Source organism: Agelaius phoeniceus, chromosome Z (genome assembly GCF_051311805.1).
Source record: "Agelaius phoeniceus isolate bAgePho1 chromosome Z, bAgePho1.hap1, whole genome shotgun sequence".
NCBI classification, from domain to species: Eukaryota; Metazoa; Chordata; class Aves; order Passeriformes; family Icteridae; genus Agelaius; species Agelaius phoeniceus.
Genome location: NC_135303.1, coordinates 44,609,616 through 44,630,994, shown reverse-complemented (window position 1 = coordinate 44,630,994; position 21,379 = coordinate 44,609,616).

Below are 21,379 nucleotides of genomic sequence, written 5' to 3'. Positions count from 1 at the left end.
GCACTGGAGTATGTTGCCCAGAGGAGCTGCAGTTGGTCCATCCCCAGAAATATTCAAAGCCAGGTTGGGTGGGGATCTGAGCAATCTGTTCTAGTGGGAGATGTCCCTGCCGTGAGCAGCTGTGACTAGGAGATCTTTATGGTCCCTTCTAAACCAAACCCTTCAATGATTCTGTGATAATGTGGCAGATGTAAATGCCAGCTGAAATGTCCACTGCACAACAATGCAGAGACTTTCATTTATCACCTGTGAATTCTATTTGACAAAGGGCACTGTGAAGAGAACAGCATTCTTGAATGCCTGCATAAAAGTTTATTTCTAACTCTTCAAATAAATTTAGATCAAATTCCTCTTCATCTGTCAGCCAGGGAAGTACATTGTTAAAACTAATGAACTACCTACAGCAACAGTCTCTTGGACAAGGGATTAAATGGAGCAAGGACAGTGGATTTCCTTTTCCTCCACCTGAAGAGGAAGGGCAGGAGAAATTGTGGAACAATATCTGCTTTTAAAAGGAAAACTGCTAAATAAATAAAGTTACATCCGACTTTCAACAAAGAAAAAAGGGTACAAAAAAAAAGGAGGGATTTTGTTTTGTTTTTTTAAGTGCTTCATTCTCCTTCATTGCTTCCATACAGTGTGGGAGTACCCTGGAGAGGAAACAAATCTGCTTGTGAGAGAGAAGCATGAAACAGGATAAAACATTGAGAAGATCTGCTGCTTGCTGTTGAGGGGTTGTGGTGCATGCAGAGGAACTGCTGAGAGCAGGATGAAGTTGGCAGATCTCAGAGGAGAGGGAAAAGGCACTTTCTAGCTTCTGGAATTGGCTAAGCACTTTGCTGCAGGATAGAAAGCCTCTGAGCTGTCAGGAGCCATGCCTAAATGCAAGATGTTTCTTCTAAAGGGACACAGTGAATTCAAAAAAGTACATGTGAACCCCTTATACTTCTAGGCCAACACAGCACATGAGCAAGGCTTTCAAACACTTATTGAGAATCTTACCTTACTTATTCTAGTAATACTGATTCTACACAATAGTAGATTCATTTAAAATCCTTTTGGTGTTCATCAGGTTGCTCCATACAGGAGATAATTTCAGCATAACTGACTGGGACTGACAGCAGACTTGGACACCCATGACAGTACATGGGAAGACAAGGTTGAATGTAAATGCAAGGGTTCAATTTATGTAAGGGCATATGTCCAGTTGAAAATTTATGTAAGGGCATATGTGGCTGCAGGACAAAGGCCTAGAATAGTTCCAGTACTTGTCTGCAGTCGCTAGAATTCATCTCCTTCTAAGAAAAATAAATGTCTTCTATATTATCACATATACCTAAGCCCATGATTGCCCCCTTATAAACATGTTTTTGCATGACAAAACTATTTTAGTCATGGCACAAATTATGTTGCCATTTTGCCATTTTTATATAGTGAAAATTTGCCATTTTCATTGTATTTCCACAGAACATTTGCCACTTTTGTGTCCAGATTCTCCATTTCCACCTTCTGATTGGAAACAAATTACTTTTTGTTACACAGCAAGGTGTTACAGAGAAAGTAAAATTGAACATAAATTAGGTTTTTGTCTTTCTAGGGAGATTCTTCTGTATTCAAGCTGTGTGCAGCTTTAATATGCTTATTTAAGAGGAAAAAAGAAATTTTGAAAAATGTTCCCTTGTGAAATGCTTTTCTTCCAGCAAATTTGGATTTACAGAGAAGTCAATGAACAAATTCTAGTATTGCGTGAATGTCGGATTTATGTTCCTGTCCCTTTTTGCTAAAAAACTGCTCCATTTTTCAACATGAATGTACTGGAGAAACCTAGATTTTCTCTAGTACTGAGTTGACTGCTGTTCACTAGACTTTAAGCAATGTAGATGGTAAAACAGTGACAACACTCAAAAGTCTCTGTCTTAAAACACAACTTGATAAACACAATTCAAAGGAACCAAACCAATCTTCTTCTTTGTGTTTCCTTCACTTCTACCCAGCACTGCTTCTGCAGGTTGGAAGTTTTTCATATGCTGCACATCTCTCCAAGCATAAAAATGTACTTGTGTGCTGACAGAAAAAAAAAAAAAATACTCAGGTAGAACAAGTGTAACAGTCTAGCACGTTGGGCATGTGCCAGAGTACACCTACATGGGCATGGCACCCATATATAATCTGTAATAGGTAAATGTAAAATGATGGTTTAGCTTTCAGCTAAACTGAACTTTCAGTTCCTGAAGGCAGTCTGTTTTGAAGATAGGGTAAATAATATAAAATTTTAATTAGATTCCTCAAAATGTATCCTGACAAGCAGTGTTTACCACTCTTCAAAACTATATATCTTAAATTATTCCTTTTTACTGGAAATTTAAGATATACGTAAATAACATGTTTAAGTATCCCAGTAAACTTCATTCTCAAGTCATAAGAGTGGCGTGCTGCTGCTGGAGATAAGAATGACTGTGAAGAGAACAGAAGACTCAACATGTATCTGCAAGTTAGTGAATCTGTGTGTGGGAGGAAGCCATATAAATTTATTCAGACTCTTGTTTTAATTCAGAGAACCAGTGTGAATTATATCAGAAAGCAAAATTCATCCTGGATAAAGAGTGTTGGCAGCTGTCTCAGATAATAATAGAGAGATTTAGGCAATTTTAGAAACTGTCTCTGGAAGACAGGTATACAGAAGTTATTTCCACATTTCAGCAGGTGGTTTTTTTGTTTATTTTATTTTGCTTTGTTTCATTTTAACTTAGGTACATCTTTTGATTTTCTTTTTGCAAGCAAAACTGTATTTTTCTTAAAATAATCTCTTTCAGGGGTATGATGAGAAACACTGTAATTTGAATATATATCCTGGCCAAATCCTCAACTTTTTTGTCTTTTCCTCCTCACCTAGTAACTGGATACTTCAGGTATATTTCCCTTGACCCCAGAGACAGACAACTGTCATATTGCAGGAAACAAAATATTGAGTTTTAAAGGAGTACAAAAAAAGGTTTCAGGAAAGAACTAGGACTACTTAAAGACAAGGTAAAGTTACAGAGGAAAGAATCAAGCATTCAAGGTTATAAACTGAATGAATTTCTAAATTACACACATTTGCTGCAGAATGATATTCAAGGCGCCATTTTGCAAAGCGGTGAGTGGTGATGCTCTGATAATATCTCAGCACAGGGCCTCATCTAGTGTCCTCTGGTTTATTTTTCTTCCCACCATAATGGATCAACAATCAAGACAGTAATGAAGATGTCTCCAAATAAATGCAGGATCTGGACAGAAAAATTTGCAATCTAGTCAACATCAAAATCAGTATGTAAACTATATCCTACTGAGCTAGTTTAAGGCTTAAAGATAAGGGCCTGAGGAGGCTACAACTGTCAAAATATTAAACGGATAATTTCATCTGTAATTTAACAACTTTTTTCTTTGACAGATACCCACAAAAATCCTTGTGAGGAGAAAATTCTATATATTTCAAAAATTTCATAAAATAAATATAATTGATGGTGATAATTTGAAAGAGGTACTTTATAAAAAATATAACATTATCGTCTAGCTATTTATAGAAATATATTAGTCTTTGCTGAAGAATTAATCCCTGCCTCATTAAAATCTATTAACTTTAAAACCTATTTACTAGTCTAATCAAAATATATTGAAATACTTAAGGGTACAAAGGGGACATACTTCATAAATTCTTTAGTCCTATATAGTGTGCAGTCAAAATCTGTTAATCTTGAATGCACATTTTGATTACCTGAGAAACTGAGTGATCAAAACAATACAAAGTAGTAATACTATCAGTATATATGCAAATAGTTGGATACTTCTGTAGTGGCTTTCTAATGCTCAGAATATTTAATAATTTAACATCCCAGTGCTTTAAAACAATTTAGGATAGAAAGACACTTATTCAATCTTAACTCAAAGGAAAATTAGATAGATTTATTGAGGTCTCATCATGGCAGAGTTTCTATCCTAAAATTTGGAGTTCAGTTAATGTGATATGATGGGAAGTAGCCACAGCACAGTAAGAGGAAAAGTTTACACAAGAAATGCTGTACTTTCTAATGCACAAGACAGTTCCTATGACCTGAAATACATCACTGCAAGAACATCAGCTCAAACCTAAAAGATATGTACAATTTTTGTTTACTGGCCTTGAATATCAGCACACACTAATCCATTCTTCCAAGTTTAACAACTTGCAAGTCTAAATGCTTTACTAACTGAAAACCAAGAATAAAATACATCAGCAATTCTTTGACCAATCGTGCCCACTGCTGCTGGTCAGAGCTTCATTATCAGTGTTTAAACATTCAGATGATGATACTGTTATGTTTTTCTCTAGTACAGAAAGGGTGATAAAGGACTCATGATTGACTTTATCTCAAAGTGGTCAAATGGTCACAGTTTACAAAGGACAAAGCAGGCAGGAGATAGAGTACACAGTAAAGCCAACTTGAAATGACCAAAGGGTCTCTTGAATGCATCTATGTAAATGACTATGGTTGCAAGCAAAGGAGTCGTATAAATACAACATTTTAACAGGAGGGTGAAAAGAGGTTGGTCGTGAAAAACATGGTCATACATAATAGAGACTTGGGGAAATATCCCCATCCTGATCTCTTGCCTTTTCCAGACCTCTCTGGTTTAAAGTGCTGAAGATGCACTCCTCAGTTTCAGTAACAGAATACTGTTGGCCTCTTTTCTGGAAAGAAAATAATCCCATAATGTAGTCTTTGGTTCCAGCAAACATGCATGCAGCAAAGTTTGAAAATATCATATAAATTACATAGCAGTTGATGTCCCATTCCTTTTGTCAGTAAACTTTAATGAAATCTCCTGAAATGTATGCATGACTACTCTAAAAACAGAGAAGCTCTTCTGGAAGCCTCCCTTCCAAAATTGCAGATTAGTTTGGTGTGGCCTACATTATTTCTTTAGAGTCCATTGATGTCTCACTTTAATTACATTACTAATTTGTGATTCTCTGTGAGGGGCTTCCCCATGGAAAGTAAAGCCTTTTATGTGAGCAACTGATACCAGTGGGAAAAAAGGGGCAAACTTTCATATGTTCTAGTCCTTTAAGATTTTAATTTGGTAGTGTTCATATCAGTGTCAGCTGTAAATAGAATTCTAAAACCAAATTAATATAATTTCAGAGGAGAACTGGTAATTGAATCTTCATTGGTTTTACTAGGCTAATATATACACAAAAACTCCAAGTTAAAACATAATCCTACAAACATCAACAATTCTTGTCCTTAAGTTGGGAAGTTTGGACATATTACATCACATCGTCCTTTCCTTTTCTATTCTGCAATCAGAATTCTTAGTCAGATCTAAATGACATCAGCTGAGCTTACAGAAACATCCCTGGTGAAGATGAGAGTGAATTCATGTTCATAATCCATCATGTTGGAACATTTATTACATGAAACACTAACACTCATAATTTCATCAAGTAGCATAATGACTGTTCCAGAGATAAAACAATTCATTCAACCACAAGATGGTTGGATAAGACTTTTAACCTTAGCATTATTCACTACATCATTCCTATTATTTAATTACATTGTTAAAAACAATACATTTCATCGCCTATATCAGCACTTGGGACTTTATTTCCCTTGCTTGCTAGCAGATGCTGCAAAGCAGAATGTCTCATCCAGTCAGAGCACCTGGACAAATCCAAGTGTAGCATCTTTTTCTATCACTCATCTGTTTGTGAGTAACCAAAAAGTTCTGTGTCAAAAGCACAAAATTTTTGGTATGCCTTCTTTTCCTTCAACTCCCCTTCACCTCCATTACTATTTTTAGTAGTTTATTCATTTTTTTCCCTCCATATTATAAGGAACTGAGGTAATTTGAAGGAGTTGTCAGTGAGGACTCTGCTGACCTCACCAAAGAAGTTGGCCCAGCAGTGCTTGCATGTGGTAGTTCCCTTAGAATTGCAGTGTTTGGCAGAAACAAAGGCCATAAAAACTTTCACATGATGATTTGGCTGTGTATTGGAAAAATATAATTAATATTTTGGTAGAGGTGTTTTTCTTACTTGTGTTGATTTGCTTTTTTGGTGTAAGTGTACACCAAAAAAGCACAGAACACTCTAATGCCAGAAAATAAGGATTTATATTGAGTACAAATCAAATAATCCCAAAGGTGTTGCTGGGGCTACAAGTACTAGTGCTACAGCTGGTGATGTAACTCTTCCACTGATCAGGCTTCATTATTTTTAAATGAGCATGCACTATTAATGATAGTTTTTATGACCAGAGTACCGTCATGTGCTGAGGTATTCAAACTGAGAATGCGTCATGCAGGCTTGCTGAGACAAAGTAACCTTCTATCTCCCCAAACCCACACTCCACCATGCCCTCCAAAAAAAGGCACATTTTTGTAACACATCTGAGCTCAAATTATTAAGTTGCTCACACTCAATGTTTCACATCCTATGCTTAAGCATGTCACTCTAGTATTGAGCTTCTAGTTCCAGATTTATTAGAAGATAAAATGAGGGCCCTGGACAAGGACTGAAATAACAGCGAGCTGAGGAGGAATTTCTAGTGCTTTCAAGCTGGAAGAGAACTCTCTACACAATTGGATTGTGTAAAAACCACTACACTAGTACTTAGGAAAATTCTGCTTTTTACGCAACTGGAGTGAGCCATTGAGAAAGTAAAAAATTCAGCAAACAGTCCAACTGTAGACATAGGGGATGTAATGCTATTATTCTCTCTTTGGAAGCATAGCATCTGCATGAGTGGGCGTTTATATGAAGTGTTTCTCAATTCCAGTTTAAATTCAGCAGCTTGGTGTCATATATCTTGTTCTTTCTCTGCTAGATTAAAAAGCTTTTACAGTTGGAAATATAGCATCACCCACTTAATCCCTGAAAAAGAGAATGAAGTGCTGGCTATCAAAAAATTTCTCTTAGCAGCAGTCTTGATGGCTGCCTCCAAAGGCTACCTGTATTTCTCAGTTTAGAAAAATCATTACTAGCTTGCAGAAAAATTTTAAACCCAAGTGAAGAGAGGATAAATACTAACCAGAGCAAGGGAAATTTAACATGCAGGCTTAAAGTTCAGAGGTAGAGACAATAATTGGACAAGTGGGAGTCAGTGAAATGAGTAATGGGATTTTTCACTGTTTTAATCATTCTATAATTTCTCAAGCCTTTGAGATAATGATCAGGGCTATACTATGAATGATTGCCTATTATCTGCAAGGCACTTATAGGGTCCAGGGACAGCCGCCTGACAGATTTGAAGGTCTTCCTTTTGCACAGTTGGGCTGATTAATAGTATTCTGAAGATATCTGGTCATAGATTATCAGAGATTAAATGCTGATAGCATTCTCTCTCCTGTTTATATAATTTACAATTTAATTAGTCATGTCTCTTTTTCTGTGAGTTATATTTAACATCATCCTTGAGAATGAAAACCTAGAAGTAGTTCTGAATCCATATCTTTCTTCTAGATGCTGTCTTTCTTCTCTGATATGAAGAAGTTCAAAAACCTGTAACTCTCAATATAAATTCAGATTCTAGATTTGCCCTTTAGAATCTGCAGAATGCCTTTACCAGGAAGTTCAAACATGGACTTATAGCTTGAATTTTTGCTCTTTGGAACTGTAAACAAGGCAGCAAATACTATTTTGCTCTTTGGAACTGTAAACAAGGCGGCAAATACTATTTACACTCTGTGAATTTGTGTTTGTGCAAGTTTATCTGAGCTCAGGGCATGTGATACAAGGATGTAAAGCATTATGCAGGGAATTAGAGAGTATGACCTGTGCATCTTCGCATGGGTCCTGGGTTGGTGCACTTCACTAGGCTGCACTGCTCTAATTCAGTACCTGTTAACTGTGAAAACATATCCTTTTCATCTAGGCAGAGTATTTTTGAACAAAGGTGGCTTTATCAGTTTTCATGCTACAAAATCAGAACTTCTTTGGCTGTGTTTAAGTGAAATCCATGGAGCATAAACTATGTCCCTAGGCCACACACACTGAAATCGCCCTGAAATGTTGAAAAAAAAGAGTGCTTATATTGCAGTAAGAATATTGAAAGAGGGAGCCCTTCTCCTTTTAAGATATCTGAAATCTTTTGAGAAAGATACTACAAATAGTAGTATATTTTTATATTCTCAAATGTAAGCAATACAAAGGTTTCTTGAGTATGTATTAAGCACTTCCTTTTGCAGCCCTACAGAAGGTGAACAGCAAATATTCCCAGAGGTAGTGAAAGTAGTGAATACTTAACTGGGATGCATAAGTCTGAACAATGACTATATAAAAACCTCAGATGCTCACTAATTTACTAAAATACAATTCTCTGAGAATTTAATGGAATAAAAACTCCTAATTTATGAAGAAGAAGAGAGTCATATTATGTCCTTTATCAAAAATGTAAAAACAGGAGTTCTTTTCCAGCCCAGAGTTTACTTTTAAAATTATCCAGCAAAGACCATCATGGTATCAAAGTCTATTTTATTCACACTTACCCTGGTTCTCCTTTGGCCAGCAAGGAGCTTTGCTAGCCCACATCTCACCTACGTGAATTTTGTTGACTGCTTCAGCAGTGGCACATATGGGGATGACATTTCCTTCCCTTTTGCCACAAACTTTTTAATCTAAGAAAAGGTAGTATTTGCTACTCATGACATTGGTAGGTTTTTCTCCTACCCTTCTGAGTGCAAGCACTCCAATGCAGCTTCATAAACTCATGAGTTACACATATGGCTTTTCCATGTGACTAAAGGCCACATGTACACTCAGAGAAAGTGCAAAATGGAAACTCATTTGGAGAAATTAGATCAAAAGGTGCCTATACTTTGGAATCCCTAGGATTGAGGGTAGAAATTGCATAGACTAATGGCCAAATTATCAATGAGAAAAACACAAGGAACATAATATGCATAAATTCAGAAACTAACCTGACAGAAACTAAAACATGGGAACACGAGTGTACAAGCATAAATCATTTGTTATAGGGCTACTTAAAGCCAGTTGTTGGTAAAACATTCTTTATTATAAATAAATAAATACATTATATTTTTTATTTTTATCATAAAATTATTTATAATAAAATAAATGAAGAACCATATCTTTGTTCACTTGCTAATTCAGCAACTCCTTTTTTCATCAAATGGGGCTGTGCTAACCAGGAATTATTCTGACAAAGGGCACATGCACACTAATTTCCAAATATAGAAAATTATCAAATTAAAGGAATTTAAAGAAGGATGACTAAAGATAGATGTCTCTGACAGTGTTAGGAAAACAGGAGTGTGAAAGACCATGCAAGTGTGTCTGAGAGACCACTTCACTTTCTCATACAAGTGAAATGAGGAGAATTGTTGCTTGTTCCTTAAGTTTAATGATGAGCAGAACCCTGGTATTGGGGTTTGACCTGCTTGCTTTCCTTTCTTCTCTTCCTCTACCTCTCTCTGTTGTTGCGGTGTGCAGACCCCATACTTACCCTTAAAGCTTATACTGATTGTTGCAAAAGGTTTTAAGATCTACCTGTGTTAACAATAAGAGGGTCTTAACCCAGAATCCCTATTTGGAGCAGTATCAGCAAAGACTAAAGGGTTGCTTTTAATCCTGGCCTGCCAGGGAAGGGATAGAAGGTTTTTTCTGCTAGGAATAAAAAAGAGGTGCTGGACAGCCATTAGCTTGGAAATCCCACGTAGAGGAGGATTATCAGAAAATGAGAGATGTTCATGGTAGGAGATGGAGTTATCATGTCTGGGAGGAGATTGCAGGATCATTCATTGCCACCCTGCAGTCATCAAAGTGTTATGATCCCTGAGTTATCATGGGAGGGTCCATTTAGCACAGAAGCTTTTGAGATTGACAGTCATGTGCATCTGATCATTATTGCTAACAGCTCCTGCCCAGGTCACCCCCAGTTGTGGCTGGGCAAGCCCTCCTTTTAGTCCTTGTAGCTTTGGATCCACCTCTGCCAGTGAAACTGTGAGCTGGTGCATTGTTGGACACAAGTGGGAAATTCTGCCTTTTAGGCATGAGAACTCAACCATGTTCTCATCAAATCCAACTGACATCCTTTACAAGGCTTTGGTTATCCCTACAACTTTTTGCTCACAAGTTCAGTCACAGTTGTGTAAAAAGAACTTTTTGGTCACTATTTGGTGACTGACCATTGACTTAAATTCTTTTAAAAACCCCTACATGAGGGAAACTAAATCCTTTTGGAAAACTGGCCTCTTTCTCTTGGATTATTCCAAAACGTCATATCATACTGGGCTGAGGGGAGATGATGAATCTAAGGGCAAAAAATGGTGTCTGGAAGAATGCCAAGTGGGTTATTTTTGTAGTGTTAGAAGCTGGCAAGGGGTAGTTCAATTCTGTAATCTTTGTTTCACCCACTTCTCTGTCCCAAAAAAAATTAATGACTGCTACATGGGCAGTCATTCTGTGTAGTCTCCGCTTACAAATTGCTTGGAGTTCAGGCTTGATGGATCTTTCTTATTATATTTCCAGTCTTGAGTACTGAAATAAAGACTAAAGTTAAAATTTACTAGAGAAGTCATCAGCAATTTCCAAGGAAATTCAGACTCTCTCTGGGTAACCGTAAGCAGGGCAAAACAAGTAATTTTAAATTCTAGTCTCTGTTCATTCCTTCTTTATGGGTCTGATATAGTAGCTCTGCAAGCAGATGAAGTTGGTTAGCTCTATGCACATGGAATAACATTGTCCTTAATGTACCCAGGACTATACTAGTGATGGCTTTCCTGCCAAGTCAAAAGATCACTACATTATAACTCATAAATTTTATCAAATCTCTTCCTGCAATCTCATTCACAGGCAGTGGTGAATATGATTTTAAGCACTAATGAAAGAAGAGAGGATAATTCCAGCAGATGGAGTGGAATACTAAAGACATTATACCAAATCATACCTACAAAGTGGTATCAAAATCAAATAATTTGCACTTACAAAAGACCTGAAAAAAATCAGAAAGGTGCAGAAAATGATGATTAGACTAATCAGAGGTCTGACAGGAAAATTGCATAAAGTTAAAGAAACAATTGTAATAAATAGCATGAGGCTACTGAGAATTGGGATCCCCCAAAATACCTCCTGATTCAATCATTATAGTTTCTGATTCTTTAATTCTTACCTCTTTTTCAGCCTGTAGAGACAAAGTAGATATGTTTAGTTTGGTCTGACAGGTGCCTGGCCTTTTTAGAGCAACTCCAGTAAATGACTGAGGAGAGGGAAGCATTATAAGGCATATTTCATACATGAGGTCTGCCCAAACATATAAAACATAAAATGTTTTAGATATTTTAATCTTGATGTGCTCTGATCTTTAATAACTTCTTGGACAATAACTTCCACAGTCTGACAGCATGGTAGATGAAGAGCTCTTTGGATATTATTTAGCAGTTTGCTACAATTAAATATCTTGAAAGATTTGCTTTGTGTTACAAGGACAGGGGAGTAACCACTCAAAATTAAACCATCTTCCTATTCAAACCATTTTGTTATTCATTATTTTCCATACTCTGCTTTCCTCAACTGCTCTTGTTCCACTGTTTTACTAGAGCAAAATATTGTACAAGCAAACCAGTCTGTGGATGAAAACATCTCCAGACCCACACTGAACTGCTCACTGACCAAAACTGCTGAATTCTTTCATCTGCAGATACATTATTACCTTGTGCTCTCTCAGTGTTCCATCTGACTGATCCCATCAACCATTGATTAGTTCACCACAAAATGGAAAAATCTCGAGTTTGCTAAATTTTATGAAATAAAAGACATAGAAGACTCTGTAAAATATTCTGTATAAAGGATAAACACTTTCTCATGTATTGAAACATTTAAGGCCCAACTTTTTTTCAAAGGTCTGAAACTTAAGTACTGAGGGGCTGGCACTTTAATTCTGCTGTCTGACTATTCTGCCACTAACTTGTGTCTGTATTCATTTCTTCAGCCAGGTCCTCAGAATTTCTAGAAGTGCCTCTTCTAGAAATTCCTTTAGAAAAAGTTTAATTTCTGGCTCAAAAGCATACAGTTGCATATTTGTTTCCTTTCAGTTCAGTCTATGGTTTCCCCTAAAAACAAAACACATTACAAAATGTCACTGAAAAGAAAAATTAGTAGGTAATTCTGAATAGCAGGTGTTCCCTGAACAGCTAGATAACTAATAAGTAAATAAGAATGGCTGCTTTTCTTTAGTGTTTGCTTATTTCACGCTTCCTTTATTGCTTTGATATTTTTAATGTTCCTTCTGAAGTAATAGCTTGTAATTATTCTATGTTACTGAAGTGATTGAGGCAAAGAACTATTGATTTCCAAATCAGACATGCCAGATTTGCAGGGTGCTTTGAACCCAAAACATACTACAGAGGTCTGGTATTTAAGCTCCTTAATGTCATTTTACTTCTGATCATTACTACATTGTCCTGTAGACTTTTTGCCCCAAGATCTACTGGTTTTTTGATTCTGGAATAGTCAAATAGGTAGTACTCAAATGTTTCAATACCCGGGGGACCCATAATACCCTCACTAATCAGTGGCTACTGAAATCACCACTCCCCTAATTCAATTCTCACCCATTCTTTGACATAACTATTTGTTCTTCATTTTGAACCACATTCCTTCTTTCAGCAAGATATCTGATGTGGGAACTGATGATTTCATTATTTGCTACATTCTTGAGGTTTGTTTCATTTAGAACCACCATTTGGTATAAAAGTCCTTCCTGAACTGAGGGCCCCAGAACTGGATATAGAACTCAAGCTGTGGCCTCACCAGTGTCATGTACAATGGAAGAATCACTTCCCTGTTCCTGCTCACCACATAATTTCAGATATAGGCCTGGATGCCACTGGCCTTCTTAGCTACCTGGGCACACGCTGGTTCATGGTCAGCTGCTGCTGACCAGCACCCCAATCCCCACCTTTCTGCTGAGCCACTTTTCAGGCACTCTTCCCCCAGCCCTTATCTCTGCATGGGGTTTTTGTGACCCAAGGGCAGGACCCAGCACCTGGCCTTATTGAACCTCACACATTTGGCCTTGGCCCATTGATCCAACCTGTCCAGACACCTCTGCAGAGCCCTCCTGCTCTCCAGCAGATCTGTACTCTCCCCCAGTTTGGTGTCATCCACAAATTTGTAAATGGTAGACTCAATCCCCTTAATTCAGACCATGAATAAAGATGTTAAACATGACTGGGCTCAACACTGATCCCTGGGGAACACCACTAGTGAGCAGCTACCAATTGGATGCAGCACCATTCACCACCACTCCTGGGACCAAGCTGTGCAGCCAGTTCTTAACCCAACAAAGAGTGCACCTGTTCAAGCCATGGCTTGCCAGCCTTTCAAGGAGAATGCTGGCAGGAGATGGTGTCAAAGGCTTAGGTGAAGTCAAGGTAGACAACATCCAAAGCCTTTCCCACATTCACAAAACAGGTCATCTAGTTCTGTAAAAAGAGCTGGACTCGATACTTGTGGGTCCCTGCAAAGTCATAATGTTCCATGAAATTATTTTTTAAAAAAATAAAAGGAGATCAGGGAGTTGGTCAGGCTAGACCTGCTCTTCCTAAACACCTGTTGGCTGGGTCTGCTCTGCAGGTTGTCATGTGCCACATGATCACACTCAAGATGATCTGCTCCAAAACCTTGTCAGACACCAAGGTCAAACCGAGATGCCTGTAGTTCCCTGGATCTTTCTTGCGGCCCTTCTTGTGGATTTGTGTCACATTGGCCAGCCAATGCTATTGTCTGAGACCTCCCCAGCTATCCAGGAATATGATGGAAAGTGATTTAGTGAACCACAAGTCTTGTACTGTATCGCACCTTAGAGAAAATACTACCAGGTAAGCATTGCTTCCATTACTTTTCTCTGATCTCTCAACTGAATCCTTTTAATATAGTCATGTTCATTTGCTTTAACTCTCAATTATGAGTTAAAGCAGGCACAATACAGAAATAAACTACATGTATAAAGTAAATCACTGAGATAAACTATGTGCCAAAATCCTACAGAGTGGCAATAATAAATACCAGAGTAAAATGTACTATGCTAAATTTAAACCCTGATATTATAGACATCATGTCCACATCAGAATGGCTTAGTTTTATTTTTACAGCATGGCCACTTATTTTTCTGTGTCATGGAAAAACTGAATTCTGTAGCAAATGGTACATTCATAGGGAATTTGCAACATCAGAATGAATCTCCCAGAGAGTCATTTGGAAAATATCCATGAAGAATCTTCTCTCTTGCATTTCTGTCACTGCTTAAATATTCTTTTTCTGTTTAATTCCATTATGGATGTTTTCCAAATTCAAAAGACTGGCTATGGGACTTGTGTATAATCCTTCTAATCTGAACAGCAGTACGCATAGTTTTTGATGCTTAGAGACTGTAAAGATGGAAAACCTATGGAGAAAAAAAGAAAGAAAAATGAGTCAGTAGAAGTTTGACAATCACAAACTGGGCCCTAAGCCTTAAGACTCAAGAGGAGTCTTGCCTAGTCTTGATCCCTTGGGCTAAGAGGCATACCCACCAGGCTAACCTCATAGGTTATTTCCCATCCTTCACTAGTCCTTTTCTGGCCGGCTGACATCACAGTCATGCACTGGAAAGAGATGTGAGGTATAAGATGCAAGTTCTCCAAGCACAGTGCCATGGTTTTGCAGGAGCTACAGCATAAGTAGCAACAACTTCCACAACACAGAAGCAACACCAGGGTACTTACTGATTCACTTGCTCCTGATCAACAGGAGCTTCCCTTTACAAAACAACCCTTTTAAAACCTTTACCCAAAGCTGCCCTCACCGGGTTTTCTGTCCCCGTGCTTCAGGAGATTGTGTGTATTTTCACACTGTCCCCTGGGGTGCTGTGCGCACTCTTACATCTCTTGCACAAGTTACAGAAAATTGTATCTCGTCCACCATCTACAACATAAGATATGCTCAGTGAAGGTATAAGGGAAACAGCTAAGGAGTCATTCAACTATGATTTCCAGAGGTTCTTTCAGAAAGTGATATATTGACTAGAAAGAAAAAATAGGTTCATCTGCATGGCAAAACCACAACCCACCAAGAAACCGTTCACCTCTGGAAAATAATGTTTAGTGTTTTCATATTGCCTTTGACATTCTAGGATTAGATGCTGGAAAACTTAAGGAAGTTTAACTTATGCTAAGCTTTCCTCACTCTCAACAGTGTGAAACTGTGCACTCTGCTGCAATACACAGCATGGCACAAGGCCAGGTTTCTGCTCATCAGAGTTCAGCCCAGCCCCTGGCTTCTATCAATCCAAACTAAGTAAAGGACATGCATCTGTCCATCACCTGAAATACAACCATCACATGCTTACCAATTCATTTACATTTAATTTTAGAGTTTTATCAGCAAACCTAAGTTCTCTCTACACTGGTATTCCTGACTGAATTAGTGCCTTTGCTGCAAAGAGATTTTTTCAGTGGAGTCAGATTTGCCCACCACAATGAAACTGTTGGTGCAAATGACACACAAAACTATATAGTATTCATTTGAGAACTTAGGTCTGAACTCATGGACTATTGTATGCATTTTTATGGGGTAGAATGGCCTGGACACCTTTCTATGACACAATAACTTTTTGAGCATTTATCCTCATGGAATGGCTTCTGCCTAGACTGGGTTTTTTTGTTTGTTTTGTTTGTTGGTTTGTTTGGTTTTGTGTGTTTGGGGTTTTTGTGTCAAAAACATTGGTGCACACAATGTTATTGGCTGCTGTCTGAAATTAGAGAACTAGCATACCCAGTCACTGTGGCTCACTTGTGGCCACTGTGATGCCAGTGAAGATCACCATTTTCTTACAGTCACTGGTGAGCAGTGAGGTGTGGAGGAGCACACAGGCAAATCAGGTAACCTGAGAGCACAAGAAGTACTTGGAAAACACTGTCCACATGATTTCAGAAGGCACCATATTCCTGTAAGAGGTGGCAGACCAGATGTGTTTGTCTATTCAGTCACAACTGACTGAGGGTTTTCCTCCAAGTGCCCAGGCCGGGGAGGAAGGCTGCTGGTTTCCTGCCTGGTTGCAGTGTTCCTGGAGGGGTGAAAGGTTTGGCACAGGGAATATCGTGCATTCCCTGAGTGTAACAGCAGGGAATACTAACAGTAACTAACAGGTCTAGGAGAAGCTCAGTGAGAGCCTCTCCCCTTTGGAGGTCTGCTTGGTATGAGTTCGGCCACAGCTGCACACACCGTGTTTTCTTCCTCAGTAAACCAGTTAGGAGCCAATTATCCTTTGCCAAGTCCATCTAAAACTGTAGGACTACAAAAAACCCAGTGATTTAAGAGTCAATGTCTTTTTCCTCTCTTGGACTTTACTCAGAGGTTAGTCTAGCATTTCCTAACCTGTTTGGTCTCAAGTCACTCCGCAGAGATCTAATACAGACACATCACAGACCTTTGAAGAGCTTTGCTTGTGCTCTTCATGCACAAGCTTTCCCAGTGCAGCAATCTGGGTGCATGGGAAGTTGTAGAAGGTTATGTCACAGCTTCCTCTTTCCTCTGCTATTCAGAGATGGTTTTCTCTTTCACTGCTCAATCTTGCCTTGCTTGGAAGGAAAATCCCAGCTTTGGATGAAGCTGTCTTACTCTTCATTATCACAATTTTAGTACTTGCACCTTTCACAGCAAACTATAAACCCAACTGTGTGGCTGGATTGCAACAAACCTAATTTCTCAACAGATTCACATGAATGTCACATTCTTCTGAGCTATTTGGCCCACTCTGGACTTTAGCAGCTTGACAGCTATCTACTCTTTTCTCCAACCCAAAGCAGCTGCAGCTTACATGAAGCTATTCCATTGCTGAGTAATGAAAAAAGGCATCGAGATCAGAAACATTATTCAAACTCCTGTTATTCGTGGCATCTCTGGGGCTGCTGTAAAGAGTCATTAGCAGCTACCCAGATTTGCTTTCACAGAAGCAGATGCTTTGGTTTCTTTCCTCCTTGCATGAGTATGGAGGCCTCTTTATTCTCCTTCTGGTGTGATCAAGGGCTTTGAATAGGTCTACACAGAGCTGTAATAAGGCACTGAGAGAGAGTTATTAGGCTGATAGCCTAGACTGGCTGGCAAACACAGACAAAAACCCATCCCTCTGTATGGCAGTCAGCTGCCAGTCTTCAAGGGGCTTTTATGGTGTTCTTTCAACTACGTGTAAATTATCCGTTCTGCAAAATGGACTGTTCTCCTGAAGGATTAGGCAGCTTATCATTACCACATAATTTCCTCAAAGAAAAGCTGGCTCACTGTTCCTTTTCATGTCATTAATGAGTTACTTGAGCCAAAAAACACAGCTTGTAACTATGATTGCATGAAGAAGGCTTTGTGAAGATTCCCCTGATCTCCTCTAATTAGAAAATAGACTGGACTCAAAATGGACTTTGGCCTGGAAGGACAGCTTCAACGTCTTCCACAACTGCATTTTAGGCAGATTTCTGCAGCATGATATTTATTGGGCATGAAATGACCAATCATGTGTCTTGATCTCCACAAAAGCCTAGAAGCTGATTTGTGTTGAAGGGCAAACTGTGCCTATCACTTTATTCTCAGCATATTTACCTTTCTGAGGTGAAAGTACACAGTCTGTTTTGATTGCCAGAGTTTAACTCAGAAAAATAAAAATCCACTGGGGCTCTATGATGATTATCCCAGGTGAATAATACCAAAATAATGTAGCAGAACTTATTGAGACTGGTGAATTAATTATGATTGATTTATATGCCTTTTCTGGGAACATATTTGTGTAACCACACTAATAGTTTAGTCACTACGAAGATTTGGAGAAATGTGAAGCCATGTATGTTTCATTTCTCTTTAAACCCCAACTTTGTAAAACCTCCATACTTATAAATAGTGTCATCCTTCTCCATAAAAGGCATCCGGTACATATATTATGGAGGAAAAACCTAAAAGATGCTCTTAGACAATCTCTTTTCCCTGGAATACCTTAGATTAATTTAAAAGCAAAACACAACAGCATTTTAACCACAGAATTAGAGAGAAAACTTGAGGCAGCACTTGCAATGCATGAAAATTTTAAATATTAATGAAATGTAGTTCTGATAGGACTTTAAGTTTCAGCCATGGCTTAAACTGTACAGAATTACCAAATTTTTGTGAAACGGCTTCGATATTATGTTCATCACTCCATCTGATCCACATCCTTAGCCTGTTTCTGCAGCTTTGGTACAGTAGCCACTTTTCTAACTGACTATTTTAAGCCTTCATCATATGCTTAACCAGAGATGGAGTACATAATAATTCTGTTCTTTCCTTCTTCATCACAAGAATACAAAGCAAAAACAAGAATACAAAGCAGAAATAGTTGTGCAGGCATTCGGCTGGGTTGAACTATTTTTTAACTAAGAGTCTGTTTTTGAAGGGACAGATCACTAAAAATTAGTACAAATGAATGACTATTCCAAACCATGCATGAGAAGTCCTTTCATATCTAGGTACCCTATGACTGCTAAAAGGTCAAAACAGAGTGGCAATCAGAAGTGGTCATGGAGATCAGTTTATTCAAACTTACGCGAACAAGCATTTGGGATATTTGATGCAGACAGAGTAAGAACAACAGAGCTCCTTTGGCATTTTAAAGATGCTCAAAATTCTTAAAGTACTTCTTGCATAAATTCAGGTTGACTTATCTGTTACCGCTCAAAAGGTTTTCTAACCTTGCCATTTGCCTCTCAAGAATAAGCATGGGAAAGTGAGAGGTAGTAAGTGAGAGGTAAGCACTACTCTTGCTTTCTTTTTGAATGCATTTTCATGAAAACAACTTCATATTTGGCCAAGAAACTCATCTGCTCCTGCCGTTTTATGTCTTTTCTAGAGTCAGAATCTCTCTAACACCACAAATTCTTTGAGTAGATGAGTATATATTTGGAGTTAAACAAATTAAAGATGTTTATAGCAACAACCTTAGGCTTGTACAGCTGCATTGTAATTAGAAATTACAAAAGGCTGAACTTGAATCCAGAAAAAAAAAAGGACTGGTAGAGCTGATAGCTTCTGTTAGTCTCATCCATATTTTGAGTTTAATCATCCAGATGAAATGGAACTACTTTGTCCTTCTTTTATAGTTAACAGTCCCCTATATTTCCTTCTACTTTTCCCTTCTCTACCTGCAATTAGCACAAAATAGGACAAGCCTATTTCCTCTGAATAAGACAGTGGTGAAGCCCACCCTTGATGACATAAGAATCTCATCCTGTCAGTTCTATTCAGTCATACAGAAATCAAGATACTAACCCCAAGCCTTGGTATTTGGACAAACTCTGACATTTCTACCTGTGGAGTTTCTAAATTCTTTGATATTAAGTTTATGTAATTTTAGACGGGAGATAAAAAGACAGGGGCAATCAAGTTCCAAATGGTTCCTATTGCAGCCTGCACAAAAGTTTCCAGGATTCAAAGATCAACTCTCCTGAGCAGCTGCAGAGAAAAAGCAGCCGTAGCATACATACATACATACACACATACACTTGGACACTTTGATGGCATACTACCAGTACACAGACACACTGGGCTTGAGAGGTTTACCAGCCTATGGGAGATCAAATCACACTAAAAACATAAGAACCACTTGCATAGTAAATGTTTGCAATATCACAGAAGAATTTCTTTGGTTTTGTCAGCTCTGCAGTACTTGCAACATTTAGACTTACAATTCCTTTTGTTTGTTTTTTTTTTTTTTTAACTTTTTGCTACACTCAACACAGCAAGAGGACTTCTGGTGTTATGATTTTCAAGTTTTTCAGTTTTATGCCCTGGACTGCTCAGATGATTTCAGGGAAAGTTGTTTGATTCACTGTGGACAGTGCACAGGAGAAACAACAAATGTTTGCTGTTTCCGAATGTTCAATGGCAAATTTTATTTGCAAACTTTAGAACATTAAGGTAGAAAAAGGTACTTGGCAAATTTAAAGCAACATCCAGACAGAGTAAGGCATTTCACGTACTTCAATTTAGCAGACTTGATCTCCGCCAACTTTAACTTATCCAGACATGAGGGTAAGAGATCTTTCTCCTTTTTAATGCCTTTATTAAAAGTGATCAGGTCGGGTGGGGAGAACCAGCAGGCCCACACTCACATCATCGATGCTATGAGGAATAGCATGGAGAAGAAGGAGGAAACCCGCATCTTTGTTCACTGGTCTGTGGACAGAGCTGCAGCTTCCATCCCCACTTCAACATCAAGAAATTCCCAGCCTTTCAGTTTGACATTTGAGATCCTGTCCAGCTGACATCTTTTAGGTTAGGGTGAAGAGTAAAAGGGGTCATAGTAGATACTGGATTCTGTTCCTCACATCTAGACATCACTTTGACCCATCAATTCTGTGTTGACTCATTGTTTTTAGGGGTTTCTCACTAGGTTTGGTGAGGGGTTTCATCCATTGCACGCTGGTTCCAATGTCATTTGCATGCTAACTCCGATGTCCCCTCCTCTTCACCGTCCAGGTCCCATCCTCCCGGAAGCAGCAGGGTGTCACTCGACAAAAGGGGAATTCTTCTCCATCAACAACAGGTAGTTAACTAAAACAACAGCTGATTACACTAACAAACAGTTAGAACTCCACCAGGGCAACAACTGGCCCAACCTGTGAACTCTGCAACCTTTTAAAAAAATGGGCAGCTTTTCTACTCGTAACAGACACAAGGTACTAACTAATTTATTGACTGGGATTTTTTAGTCTGGCTTATAATATATTTTGAAAAGAAGTTAGGAGAAGAAAAAGAGAAAGAAAGAGAGAGAAGGAGTAAGAGTAGGAAGATGTCACCACCCATGGGTCAGCAATGAGACATGATTGTTGCAATTTCAATGTCCACTGGCTGAAGTGATGGTCATAGTCTGGATCTGTCAGGGGCAGGGGAAGCCCACAAAACTGAGTTCAGTGGGTTAATATATCTTTAGGTTTAGGGGAAAACCCAGGCGCCTTCTAAGACATGACAGCTGCCTCTCACATCAGAGTAGCTGAGCCAGTTTTGCCCCATCAGAAGGGCCAGATACCTTCATATCCACAAGTATTGTCCCAGTCTGCCCCTGGGCAGGAGGGGGGAGTTTTACACCTATTCAGGTTGTTTGAGGGAGGACAATGGCCTGATAAAAAGCACTATCCCACTATCTGCTTCTTACCAGCCTTCTCCCTAACCTGGCTTAAACCCTAGCTTGTTGCTAAACAAAGGTTGATTTGTGATGGTCACTCTCTGGTGCTCACCCCCTCTGCACCTGGGCTGTTATCTTACACATCATTAGCAAAGCAGCCTCTGCCTTTTCAAAAGGCCAATTATTTGAAGCATTTGCAGTTAACATTTCAGTCTCTTACA